The following is a 13,063-nucleotide window of genomic DNA, read 5'->3' on the forward strand; positions in this document are numbered from 1 at the left end:
CAAAGATCACTTTACTTTCATAAAAAACTCTTTTTCTTCAATTTGCATGGGTGTTTTATTGAAAAAACTTCGAAACAATTGAGTTTCAATGTGTTATCAAAACAGTTCACTTTCCACGCATTAGCTCGTCATCATGCCTTACTTTCAAACATACAAAAAAGAAATATTTTTAACATTTATTATTATTTTTATGCAGTAAAATACTGCTTTAAGGTGTAAACAACACGTTAGTAAGCCATTTATCCATTGGTTTCACTAAAATGTTTGAATAATTGACGAAATTCGAATAGCTAAATATGATCATGGTTGGACCTACGCATGATGATGGTTGGACCTATATGTTTCCTAAGACGGCCGCTAGGTGCGCTTCAGTTTGTTTATATCCTTCATGCGCAGCTGATTTGAAACTCGATTTCGTTTTGGCCGAGTGATCAGTTTCTTCGATTGAAAAATGGCTAAAGAAAAGAGTTATACTATCGAAAATCTCCAAAAGGCTGTTCTTTTAGTAAGAAATAAATCTAAATAAAGACAAAATAAAGACACTTCACGCAATAATTAGGGGAAGCCACGGCAAGAAATATGGAAGGGAAATAGTGTTGAGTGTTGATTTGGAGAACCAGCTAGGGGATTGGGTTTGTATGTGCGCTGCTTCTGGCAGCCCCAAGACGCCCAAAAAGATCTTGGAAGCTGCTAAAGACCTTGCGTCACTAGTTGGGCGTAAATTTAAAGGAGGAATTCCATCGTCAGGTTGGCTGAAAGGGTAACCACCGATTTCCGAACTACCACAAAAGCGCCGAAAGAATCTGTTACTATGAATTTACATTAAGCACTTCTCATACACTTTCTGTGTGTGAATTAACTTGAAATAAGAAGTTAACAAACTAAAAATTGCTAACTGAAACTTATTTCCGAAAAAAAAACTCCGAAGAGAAAAAAAAATATAAAACCGGAATTAAGTTCTGATATTCTGTCATTTTAAGCCCTTAAATTCCCGGGGGCACCCAGAACATGCGCGGAAGTGGCCAATGTCATCCAAGGCACTCAATTTTGTTATACCCTTAATGTTATCGAATTTGGAAGTAATGTGAAGTGTCGCATGATAGGTTTTAGTCCTTACATGTCAAAATTAGCTCCATGTTCCATATACCCTGGAACTTGTTCCGGCCATATCTCCGGAACCAGTTGACCGATTCCAAAAATATTCAATGACTTTCAATGGGACCACAATACCTATAGTTTGACGTTAAATTTTTTCCAAATCTGGTCAATGATTTCCGAGAAAATGAGCCATGATGAATAGCTAATGCGTGGAAAGTGAACTATTTTAAAAACGAAGTTAAACTCAAATTTATTGATTTTTTTAAATAGCAAATTTATAAAAATTGTATGTTTTTTCATGATACCAATAAGCTCTAAACAAAGTTTTTGAACATATATGGGCTAAATTAGCATTTGCAAAAATAGGTCCAACCATCATGATATTTTAGGTCCAACCAAGATCAGTATAGGTCCAATCAACATCATAATTCTTTGCTGAATAAAAACGTTTTATAAAATCATTTGTTCATAATATTTAACTTTTCATGTTATTATTAGAAACAAGAAAGGTAGATCTTTCCCCTAAGCACGCATTTTTCATGATTTTACGTTGAATTCATAAAAAAAAATACGACATGAATGTTGACGTCGTGTGAAACCGGCCTAAATAGGTCCAACCATCATCAGTTACCCTACTAAGAGTTTTCTGAGGAATGGACCAAAAAGCAACCTTATACTTGTACTTCGGTTCACCGGACAATATTGGAACATATTTTCGGAACGGAAACGACTGGTAGAAGCCGGAAATCGTTGATTCATGCCATTTGGAATCCCAGATGGTGGCTTTCTGTTTGTGAAAAACTGTCAAAATACTCTACAATATGAATATTTTCGAAACGAGGATGACGTGTAGAGGACGGAAATCCATGATGGACACCATTTTAGAATCAACTTCCAGTTTGGGAAAAATTATCAAATAACTTACAATATATGTATTTTAGATACGGGGACAACGTGTAGACGCCGAAAGTAGATTATTGCCGCCATTTTGGAATCCAATATGGCGATTTCCGGTTTTGAAAGTGTTAAATCAATGTTATGCAACAAGTTTGAAAATACCGTTTATTTTCGATAATCTTTCTAATCAAGTCTAAATCATGAGGGCAGTGGCGTCGCGTTCACATGTGCAACCTGTGCACGACACAGGTGTAAATAATTTAAAAAAATGTGTATATTTTTATAGATTTTATGGCCACATTATAGCTGTACTTCTTTACTCCAGACCACAAGTGACCATAAATACACTTTTTTTTAGTGTGGCTCAATTGAATCTTCGAACTTGGTTTGCTTCAAAAAGGATTAAATTCAGTTCGGATGCTCTGCTTAATCCCTAATAAAATAATTTCTAAGCATGTCGATATCGCTACCATGACAAAACTCGTTAAATAGTGCAGCTAAAGCGAGCTTTTTTGGGTGGCGGGTGGCAAGTTTGTGAATGGTCAAATGCCTGATGTATGTCAAGCAAACCTTCTATCACCTCTTGAAACATACCACAAATTTTCCACAATACATGGCGGTTTGCACCACTAGTTGTAATTGAAACTTTCAGCAGTCACGCGACAAACGGAAACAACACGGAAACTGCAGTCTGGTACGCTTTGGACGTGTATCATACTAGCAGACCGGTATGAATGTGTGAGTTTAAATTAGAAGATCATTTATGATGTATGGGTGCCTAAAGCGTGCATTTCTCGCTGTGCACTTGGATATCTGATTGCAGGCAAAGAGAGTAATTGAGGAAGAGAGCGGAAAAGCTCGTTCTCACTCTCTTGTCAGTTGTAAATCTCTCAATCAGATCTCTCCCATGGTTGCGCCGGTGCGCCTGTCAAAACTTATGACCTTCCCTGGTTCATTCTGATAGTGTTGTTCGGATGAATAAAGAGTTGATTAATTCAAGTTTGCTACCCAGGGGACTTCATGAATTTTCTCTCGATTTTGAAATTGTTTTGTATCAAAAAATGTTTTTGGAAGTGTTTGACGGATATTCTTCATTACGCTTCAGTCGAAAGGAAACTCTTCGACTTCCTTGTGATAAAAAGTAGAAGGGTCTGTGCCTAGGGGCACGAACGGAAGCTTGACGTAGGACCGCTAGTAGACGGAATAAATGTGAAGAGCATTAAGTTCAGAGCTTTTTCAAAGAGATAGTTGATTACGAGAATCAATCAAAATCACTTGCACCCCTGCTTCCAAGTTTGTGTGGTCGTTGGGGGCTTGTGGTTCTGAATATGGACAAAAAAGCATAGATAAATTCTATTCCAACTCTTTACTGATGTAAGCTTGATGGCCCTGAAAAGGGCCGTTTTATTGAAGAGGACATCCATGGCCACTTACGCTTGGCGTGTTTAGTGTAGGTGACAGCATCACGGACCTCATTTTCCACGAACACCTTCAGCACACCTCGTAGATCAGACCGGAGATACGTCAGACACTGCCACGGCGAGCCAGACGACGTGGTTATCTCAAAGAATTTGCGATGACGATTGGCACCTCCTTTGTCACGACCAGTCAATTGTTGCTTGTTGGTTATAGAAAAGTGGACTAGCCACTTTCCTACTGCTGCTATTGCTGACCACGCCGTCCGAAGCGAAAATGAGCTGATACCAGACAGCAGCGCTGCTTTATATCTTTTTAGGTTAAAGCAGAATGATGTGCAACCAAGTGGTATAAAAGCTACAAAGACTCCTCCCATTATGAGTAGTTTGCTATCAAGTAGCGACAATGGCTATTTTATTTTTGCGTACACGGCGAATGAGAACGACCCAAATTTGAGTTTAGTTCACTCATAATCGCCAAAAGTGTAGGAACTCAACGATGAGTAAATTTGTCTCATGATTTCCTGTGGAAATCCTTAAATAGTCTGCCAGAAAATAAGGAAATTGACGAAAATTTTATTCAGTCTCGGAGTAGTACCAATAGACTGAGTGAATCCAACCTTTACTTTTCTCAAATTCGGGAATTTTTCCCTGGAAAATCCTGGAAAAACCTGGGAAAACATGAGGCAAATTTATTCATCGCTGAGCTCCTGCACTTTATTTCTTATTTCTGAGATAACTAAACTCAAATTTGGGTCCTTCTCATTCGCCGTGATAGATATCGGCGCCGGTGGTTAGCATGATTACCTCTCACCCCAGCAGGCCTGGGTCCAATCTCAGTCGGCGCCACCGGCATGTTCTAAGGCATAACATCTCTGGGAGCTGCCTCCCTGGCGTCGGTAGCATTGGAGCTCAGTACGGAAAACAAATCTCGCGTCACTTTTCAATAGGTCCTATCTACATTGATCGATTCTCTTCATCGACACTCGTAAATAACTCGGCTTCACAAATCTGGATCAACAATAGAAAAGAGCCCATGAGCATTTGTAAACAAACCGTTCCAAAGCCCTTTACTCACAAAGCGAAGGCCACCCACACAAACCAACACCATCATTGGATAGGGGAAACTTCTACCTACAAGATGTTGGTGTTGGTTTGTGTGAGCGGCCTTCGATTTGTGAGACTTTGGAACGGTTTGTTTACAAATGCTGATGGGCCCTATTCTATTGTTGATCCAGAAATGTTTCCTGCCGTCTTCGTCGAATTAGATGCTAGATTGTTGCTCCTTCCATCTAAAATATCCGGCCGTGGCGATTCAAAGTTGATCAAGGTTGATCAAAATAATTTGTATCCCTGCTTCCAGTTTGATTACATGAGCATTTTGTGTGGTCAGTGATTCTGAATATAAACAAACAGGCAGATAAATTCTATTCCTACTCTTTACTGTAATAAGCTTGGTGGCCCTGAAAAGAACCGTTTTGTTTCCAATGTTGGTGATGATTTAACCTCCGAAACCAAACAGAGTGCGTCTCTGTCACTTCAAAAACGTAGATGACATCCATGGCCGCTTACGCTTGGCGTGTTTAGTGTAGGTGACAGCATCACGGATCTCATTTTTCAGGAACACCTTCAGCACACCTCGTAAATCAAACCGGAGATACGTCAGATACCGCCACGGCGAGCCAGACAACGGATGGTGGTTATCTTGAAGAATTTTCGTTTGGTTCTGAATATGGCGATGAGTGGGCAAAATATTACGCAATTCCATCCTCCCTATTCGCACGCGCCCGAGGATCTAAGGCGAATGCCACTTCGACTTGTTTCGTCTACTTACTTCTCTCTGACGACTGTGCTGGGGAAGCAGCATATGCATGTAGGTAATTGGTGGATTTGTTAGTTAATTCGACGCTTTTGGACAATGCTGAACATTTACCAGTTTTCCAATAGTTTCTTGTTGAAAATCAACATTCGAAAGCTTTGTTATCGATGCGTAGCCATATTTCTGATCGATTGGTGATAAAATTATTGAAATTGAACCACGGGCAGCTGAGTTATTAACGTTCAAAATCTTTCTTAATTTGTTACATGTTCCATTTTCGGTTTTCACAAAGTGTACCCCCATATAGAAATCAAAGACGTAGTCCTACGTCAAAATGAGAATTAGTTAAGTTTTTCAATTCCTCCTACTTCGGTTAACGCGAAAAGGGCCATACAAGTTTTGTTTACACAAGATGATAGGCCCTTCAAATGTTACGTTAGGTAGTGATTAATATAGCAATAGAGAATATGTCCCTCGAATTCATGGAGCATTGAAAAATAAAACAAAGACTAATATGTAGTGGTCAACTATAACGAACAAAGTTTAGTGCACAGGTAAACAAATGAGGCACGCGATGCCTCATGATGAGGGGTATTCACGCGCATCATATACGATGCACCCTCGTAAATGCGTAAACTTCCATTACACTCCAATAGACCCTGGTATTTGTACGACAGTGTATGTATATGTTTACGATTACTTACTTATCCTGGTCCGACATCCCTCAGGATTGCACCTACATCACAATGTTACGCCAATTCAATCGGACCGTGGCTGCTTGTCTCCACTTTCTTGACCGTCCCACACTTCAAATCGGTAAGAATGCGGGTACTTCCCAAGAAATTGAGAGACTTGCAGTTCCATGTTCCGAGTTTCCAATCGTTAGTCCGTTTCCGTTGCTTGGGTCTAGGCCGATTGTTCCGGTCCGTATTTACCTTGCTTGCCTGTACCTTTGTTTTTTTACGGCTGGCTTGTAGGGTCTGCACCAACCCCCATTGTCTCGCCGGGGGACCATCGTGCACAGCACTGTTTAGAGTCCCACGCTGGCACCAGGACGTTGATCAGCCGTTCCTAACATGGAGAACAGACGCCGTTTGAGCCGCACCTCCATGGTGAACAGACGCTCGAAGACTGCAGACTCCGCAGATACGCGAAGAATCAATGGTACGCATTGTCCAGCCGTTTACCAACCAATATATTTACGATGCACATAGTGAATACCCCTATGGTGTACAGAAACCTCATAAAACCCAAATTGTTACTTTGGGTATCACAGAAAAGGGTGTCCCAGAAAGTATAAGCACAGTCTATTATTGGAATAAAGCAACGTTATGTTAATGAACTCAAATTTTTATTTCATATATATGTTCTCTATAGTATTCTCTTTCAATTGGATGGAAATAATCCGCAGTTCCTTTAATCGTATGTCAAGGAGCAAACTTTTTATCTGACACTGCCCATGAGCTTCAGCGCAGATTCCTTTGCGATAATTTTGGCTACTTATGTCTAGTCTTTTTCAAATTCTTCGATTAAATTCGCTGCCTGGGCCTGTGTTTCCCTTGGAAAGGGCTTAAAAAGTTTCGATTTACCGGGCCTCCGTATAATTCGGAAGATTCATCTCTTTTGGGCACGTATTGTCCATTGTTTGCTTTGTACCAAGCTACCGTGTTTTTCGAGTAGTGCTGTCGCGGCCAAAAGCTACTTTCTTCTCCGGTTAGGGAGAGTCTTTCGCTTACTAGGTCAGACACTGTTTTTTGATAGGAGTTACTTTTTTCTCCGGTTAAGGAGAGAAGTTTTCACTTCTAGGTCGAAAGTTCTTTCGGATTAAAAAAAAGAGAAGAATCTGGAGTAACCTACGAACTTAATTTTATTCCAAGATTTTGTACAAAGTGATCTTACGTCTACGTGTTGCATTAGCAACTTATAATTATGTAAAACTTTTACTTGGTTCATCCAAATTTGCCTATTCTATTAGCTAGGATTCCAATCGCCCTTGAAAGGGCAAATTTGCGTTGTTTAGATCTTATATACTATGCCAACTCAGATCGGGGATATCTCGGTTATCTTGTAAATTTCTTTCGTATTGTAACTCAGATCTGATTCTTATTGTAACTAACTGATATCACTGATGAGGATCAACAGAGAGAGAAAGCTCAATTTATCCTAGATGCGCAAACATGCCGTGCGTGGGCGTGTTTATCCTACTTGAACGCATAAACATTCCTACACGCAGAGAAATGATTTTTAAATTCAAATGGATATACTTTTGACTCAGGGCCTAATATGTTTTTGGTATTGATTCAAATACATTATTCGATTAATTCAACGAAAAATACGTTTGAATCAACAAACCGGTTGTAGAGTCGATAATCCGTTTGTTGATTCTAAAAACCATTTTGTTGATTCAAAAATGTGTTTTGTTGGAATAGTGATACAATATTTTTGAATCAATAACAAAATACATTAGGCCCTGAACAGTGTTCGGAAAAACTCAAAAACTCAAATCTCATCCATGAGTTTATGGGCCTATGAGTTTATGACTTGCAAAATTCAACGTCACAAAAATCACCGATGAGTTTTCGGGTTCAAAAATTCATTGCTTGAGTGGTTTTTATGAGCTTAAAACTGGAATGATTTTTCGGCGTTGTGAGTGTGAGTGCGTGAATATGCATGAGAATCTCAAGCGTGAATTTTGTTTTCCGCATTCGCACGCGAGTTTATTCTCGTAGGGAGACTTAATGAATGAGATTTGAGAATGATTTTCCGAACACTGGCCCTGAAACAAAGATTATGTAAAACGAGCTCTCGTTCCTTTTGCCCTACTTTTCATTTCATTTTCTTGGCCTTGGTTCGACGTTAGCTAGGGCTATGCAAACGAGATGCAACTATGTGGTTATCTGTTTTAAATTAATTGCCTCGCGGTAACAAGTACATTGGCATCAAATCGTACCAAAATAGTAGTGAGCCATCATGTTGACAGATCATGGGCCGCTGACGCCGATTCAAACACTCCCGAACGTAAATTTCAGTATTCATCGTCTCCTTTGTCACAAATGGCTTTGACAGCTTGCCACACTCACATATCGCTTTGCCAAACCATGGCCCTCCTACCAAATTTTTCGGTAAAAAAAATGACCTATCGGTGTCGTCAACTTCCTGACCATCACGGACTGTGTAGTATTGGTCTCCCGGAAGCGTCTTGTAGTTAAATTTGACGTATGTTACACGTTAATTTTCCACACATCAGGCTATCGTATAGCTTCCGAGCACTCGGTTTGACGGATGCGGCTTGTTTCTGACTCAATTTCAGCTTCTTCTGCTTCTTGAACATTCTTAGCCCGTTTCTTGCCTTGGCACGTTGGACGTTACTCTTCGATGTTCTCAGTTTTTTGGCCAAATCTCGAACATAGGTACTTTTCTTATTGACGAAAGCTTCTGGTCCATCGGTCCTGGTTTGCCCCCGGATGGCGGTTTAGACCACGGGGGCAACAATCACGAATTTCGGCGGAGCTCACATCAATGTGATGAATATAGTGGGTGTGGATGACTGCAACAGACTACTCTTTCTAGCATTCAACACTGCGATGCAAGTGTGAAAGAGTAAGCTTTCTTGTTCTGTCTTACCAGTGAGGTACAGAGAGAGGTGAAACAGATCGTGAAATATTGTATTAGTAAACCAAAAAATCAACGTAAACGCAAGTAGTGACGTCACTAATTGCTTGTATCGTACAGGAGTTTTACTCACACAACTTAACCGATTGCTTCACCTCGGTAATCCAGCTCATTGCTGTCGTACCTCCGTCAGTTTTACCGTTGTCAGTATGTCCAAAAGTGTCAGATTGTTCAAAAATGTCAAAATCGTGTGAGCTATGGTGCATCCATATGTGGTTGACAGAGATAGGGTCCCCCTGGTTTGGACTGCTCAGATACCTACTTCCTTCATTTTCGCCAACTTCCTTACTGATAGGTTGGAAATAGTGCACCATTTGTGCACGATCTGTTTGCGCTTTTCCGGGGAAATGCCTCGCCTTTTTTTATTTCGTAAAAAAAAAAACACACAATTTGCGCACATAAACTTTTTTTTTAATTATAATCACTTTAACGCTCTTAGGTCATTCGTGACTTGTCCGGGGTGAGATTTGAACTCGTGACTTTGGCGTGAGTGGTATGGATGCTAACCACTACGCCGGGGACACACACACACAAACTTGTTGAGCAATAAGTAAACAACAACACAGATCGATGAACAGCTGATAAACTTCATCGGGGTAGAAATGGTGGCGAGTTGAAAGTGTGCTTATACTTTCTGGGACACCCTATATGTATATTCGTTAATGGCATCCTGGCAGTATTTTGACCCGGGATATGCGGCGTACTGCCTAAACTCTGTCGTTAGTTTAGGGCCTAGGTGTAATCAGGGCTTAGAAGTACAGACAACATTTTCATGCACACTGCTGAGTTGTTTATAACGACAAATTTAGAAATGGCGCGGTTTTTCACTCGTTTTTTGGTCTGGAGTTTTTGGTCCACAACTTGCACTGCCACTTCGAGTTTTCTATGGAGTTAATCTCGGGAACTATTGTGATTTCAGGCATTAAATTTGCATCACCATATGGTGATGCAAATTTAATGCCTGAAATCACAATAGTTCCCGAGATTAACTCCATAGAAAACTCGAAGTGGCAGTGCAAGTTGTGGACCAAAAACTCCAGACCAAAAAACGAGTGAAAAACCGCGCCATTTCTAAATTTGTCGTTATAAACAACTCAGCAGTGTGCATGAAAATGTTGTCTGTACTTCTAAGCCCTGATTACACCTAGGCCCTAAACTAACGACAGAGTTTAGGCTGTGTCGCAGCAAACATGGGGAAGCAGTTTTGTTATTGTATGTTTTCCGGTAGCAGATAATTGACCCCTGGATAATTCAAGCGTATCTATTCAAATCGACGTATCTGATTTTGTAAACAATCACTTCAATCGACGATTTGTGGCAACTGCTAGCTCACTCACAGAAACTAACACCAGCTAGAAGGGGAAAGATTCCCCTACCTGAAGATGGCGTTTGTTTGCGTGAGTGAGTTAGCAGTTAAGACAAATCGTCGGTTGAAGCGATTGTTTACAAAAGCAGATACGTCGATTTGAATAGTTACGCTTGAATGGGTTGAGTAATTTCATTTTTATTCCGCTATAAAATTGCCTATCTTTTTACAGACTTCCTCCTGACACTGCTCAAGCACAACTTCTTAGATTCTAAGTCTGAAGGCCCAAGCGCAATGACAGCGGAAAAGCCCGATCTGAGTAAGCCTACTTGTCGGATTGAAAACAAGTTTGATCCAAATCGACTTCGGTTAGGCATCTTGATGTCATTTTTGACAACTGTCAAACTTGCCGTTTCCGTTCCACTTCCGCCCATATTGCGTTTGGGCTGTTAGTTAGAGGTTCGATTTAATAATGTTTTTTGGCTGTTTTAATAATTGTGTCTTCCAATTTTTCTGTGGGTACCTAATACGCAATCATACATGTATTTTTGTTCGTATCTCGAGCTTAGCGAAATATTTTCAAAAAGTTTGTTGAACTGTTTTCCAAAGAAGCACGGGAAATGATGTTTGTAGTAGCTACATTTAAAAAATATTGATGGGAAAATTCGAAAGTGATTGGGGGCACATAATTAGGCGTGGTCACGGTATTATTAAGTTGTACATTTATGTCGTGGATTTTGCGGATTCAAAATTGGGATTTCTGTAACAACCCTGTATTCATTTCAAAATGCCCTATCTGATCCCAGCTTAAATTCGCTGTAATCATCGTTCATATTTCATCTGCTTTCGATAAACACGGCGGAATAGTGAGCATCTCTATGGAGTACATATAAAACTGTCCAACGCTAGTTCCTATTTTCGATCCCAAAACTAACAGAACGAATGGCAACCAAATTGCTTGTCTTAAATTGTCGGTAGGAAAAATACTTCAAAACACTTTCATTTTTGTCTCTCTTCTTCTACCTATCTATATGTGTTTTGTACCCGTCCTGTGTACGTCTCGTGGAATTCGGTGCAACTGGTTAACGGTGGTGGTTTTGATATGCGAATGCGACGCGCTTCTACAGAATTAGAAAGAAACACGGTCATCTCTCTCTTGGACGCCAGCAGTCCCGCAGTGTGAACGTTTTGTGGCTCCAACCGGGCGCACAACCGTCATCTGCTAGCCCTGCAGACCCTTTCGTGGCTGTGTGAAAATTGTGGCTGACGACACGGCGGCCGCCGAAGCAGATCATCATCAGCCGAACGCTGGAGCAGAAGACATCGAAGAGGACAACGACAACGACGACAACCAGGAGCGACAATCGCAGACGGATGAAAACCAGAAAGAACCTGGTGGTAGTCCAACGTTAAGTGGCAGCGAGAAGCAAGATCCGAAAGAGGACTTTCAGGAAGAAGGAAGGGAAGAGCAACGAGAAGGACAGGAGCAGGAGCAGGCAGAACAAGAGAAACTACTACAACAACAACAACAACAACCGGAACAACTGCAAAGAAAGCAAACGCTCCAAACTGAGGCACAGGTAAATTAGATAGTGATTATGCCTTGCTATCGAAAACGGCAAATTACTAGATAATCTGGTTGTATGCCGTCTTCGTTATACCCTCTACCAAACACACGTGTGGAAGAAGGTGATGCATGAATGAATGAATGAATGAGCGACTGTGCGACGCATCAAGTACGTACTCCGTTCTGCATTCGAATTAGCTGTGGCATTGATTTTTCCTTCATTCAATGTGCCACAATAACGACGACGATGACGACGTATCTGTGTATGGAGTACTACAAACACTGTATGGATTGGGATGCACTATCTATTGTACCTACTATCCTCTGCTTAGTTCGTTCCTTTCCTACTATATTATGCGCCTTACTGAGATCTGGCTTGGTTTCGGTTAACATGCTATGATGGAGCCTGCCAGAGGTTGCATTTCGCACTAACAACAATACTTTTTACATATATACTTGTAGAATAAAAATCGATTTATATTTCTTTCTTGCATTAGAATTCCCGAGTGAACGTTGTCATTGATAAAAAATGATCTGATGAAATTAGTACGAGTTTTAATTGTATTGAATTGCTAAACTTATGTTTTCATGCTTTTACCACGATTCATTACAAAATCTGGTCGTTAATTTTTTTATTATTATAGGGAGAAAAGAGGCATAGTGAGCATCCCGCAGTTTGGCCCTGGATCTCTAACTGCATGAAACAAATCAACTGGTAGTAGGTTCAATATCATTATGATATTTGATCCTACCACCAACCAATTTGTTCCTAACGGCCAAAAGTCCAAGCTGATGCACGGGATGCTCACTATGTCCCACCTGTTCACTATGCACCTCTTACCCCTAGTCTCTTTGACGCTCTTGGGTCATTCGTGACTTGTCCGGGGGTGAGATTTGAACTCGTGACTTTGGCGTGAGAGGTTAATTAATTAATTAATCCAGTTGATGAACATTTACAAAGTTCCTATCTGATTTGATCGATTCTCTTTATCGACTTTCTTTTTCGTCGATAACATAGCTACAAAAACGTGCCCTGCTGTATTTGACGTGCTGAGCGCGAAACTAAAATAGCACGAAATGTGTTTGCATAGCCGTGGTTATCAAAAGAACGATGAAGAGAATCGATCAAAGTAGATAGATAAAACAAGATAACCAGGAAAACGGGATTTCATAGGCATCGAGAAAAAAAAACTCCGTGAATTTTGATGAAAAATCGGGAAAAATTACCTATTATTTTTTTTTTTAATAATAAGATTCTGGACCTTGAAAAAATTAGGATTCTTGGACTG

General features: G+C 40.4%; 1 protein-coding gene across 2 annotated transcripts in view; it reads left to right on the top strand.

Moving 5' to 3' along the window:
* The window catches only part of Pop2, a 38,474-nt gene that overhangs the window by 10,527 nt on the left and 14,884 nt on the right, over positions 1-13,063 (top strand). The window contains exon 3 of one of the 2 annotated variants that reach the window (XM_065221946.1): positions 11,335-11,787. The exons of the other annotated variant lie outside the window; for it this stretch is intronic. The gene's annotated coding sequence lies outside the window, so the exon portion shown is untranslated. The remainder of the gene's footprint in view (positions 1-11,334; positions 11,788-13,063) is intronic. 2 annotated transcript variants of the gene reach the window in all.

This window comes from Ochlerotatus camptorhynchus, unplaced genomic scaffold, assembly GCF_037179485.1.
Source record: "Ochlerotatus camptorhynchus isolate MF236.1 unplaced genomic scaffold, CSIRO-AGI_Acam_v1.1 ptg000150l, whole genome shotgun sequence".
Lineage (NCBI taxonomy): Eukaryota > Metazoa > Arthropoda > Insecta > Diptera > Culicidae > Ochlerotatus > Ochlerotatus camptorhynchus.